Raw genomic sequence first — 1518 nt, forward strand, 5'->3', positions numbered from 1 at the left:
TATAAGTGCTCTTGAATAGGCTTCGTGTAAAAAAATAGCAATAAAAAAATACCAAGTCTTCGTCTTGGAAAATAACAAAATCTAAAAGAAAAGTCTTCTTTGTGGAAAATAGTAAAATAAAAAACCAAGACTTCACCTTGGAAAATAACAAAATCTAATCTAAAACATCTTAAATAAAGCTGGTTTGTAGTCTTCTCTCGAACTGATGTAGTGCAAAAATAAAGAATTAAAATAACAAAGTCTAATCTATATAAGTGCTCTTGAATAAAGCTTCCTGTAAAAAATACCAAAAAAAAATACCAAGTCTTCGTCTTGGAAAATAACAAAATCTAAAAGAAAAGAAAAGTCTTCTTTGTGGAAAATAGTAAAATAAAAAAAACCAAGACTTCACCTTGGAAAATAACAAAATCTAATCTAAAACATCTTAAATAAAGCTTATTTCTAATCTTCTTTGTAGGCAGAAAATAGTAAGTTACAGGACTCTCGAACTGATGTAGTCCAAAAATAAAGAATTAAAATAACAAAGTCTAATCTATATAAGTGCTCTTGAATAAGCTTCGTGTAAAAAATAGCAATATAATAAAAATACCAAGTCTTCGTCTTGGAAAATAACAAAATCTAAAAGAAAGGTCTTCTTTATGGAAAATAGTAAAATAAGAATACCAAGACTTCACCTTGGAAAATAACAAAACCATCTTGAAAAAAGCTTATTTTTAATCTTCTTTGTAGGCAGAAAATAGTAAGGCGAAAATAAAGTCCCCTCTAAGCTCTAAAGTAACAAATACGACGTGTTAAAAAAAAAAAAACTAACAATAAAAAAAAGAACCAAGACTTCGTCTTGGAAAATAACAATCTAAATTGTGGAAAATAGTAAAATGAAATAAAAACCGACTTCACCTTCGAAAATAACAAAATCAATCTAAAACAAATGACATCTTAAAACAAAACTATTATTTGTTTCGGAGGTTGTCTATGACTGTTCATAGACCGCATAATTTCCACAGAACATTCTCAGAATATCAAGAGAGAAAAGCAGCGTTCTGCGGGAAATCATCTTGGCCAGTGATGTCGTTCTGGGTTTGGTCAGGCCCAGGGAGGTAAGTACCTCGTTATTCTCAAGGGGCCACTTTCCTCTTGCCCCAACCGGGAATCCAAAGAATGTGACCTTGCTAGCCTTCGTCAGCACTTTGACTTGATCACCAAGAGGGGTATAGTACGAAACTTTGTGCGAGGCAGCATCTGACAAGGTATTCTTTGAAAGCTCAAAACGGACGGTGACATCGATCACAACCGCCTCCTCATCTTTTGCAAACACGAGGTCAGGCTTTCTCATCTCTCCCGTCTCGGATATGAACCGTGGCTCTTTGTATACAGACCAGCCCAATCTAGCCGCTTCGTCTGCCAGAATGTTACTGATCTTGTTGTGTCGCGCAATTCTTGCTTTCTGTACTGCAGGACATTGACCGAGAATGTGCGAAAGGGACTCGAGTCTGGCAGAGCATTTCCTGCAGGAACGTA

Source organism: Petromyzon marinus, unplaced genomic scaffold, assembly GCF_048934315.1.
Source record: "Petromyzon marinus isolate PM22_M1 ecotype Great Lakes invasive population unplaced genomic scaffold, UKy_Petmar_22M1.pri1.0 PM_G_Scaffold_61, whole genome shotgun sequence".
NCBI lineage: Eukaryota > Metazoa > Chordata > Hyperoartia > Petromyzontiformes > Petromyzontidae > Petromyzon > Petromyzon marinus.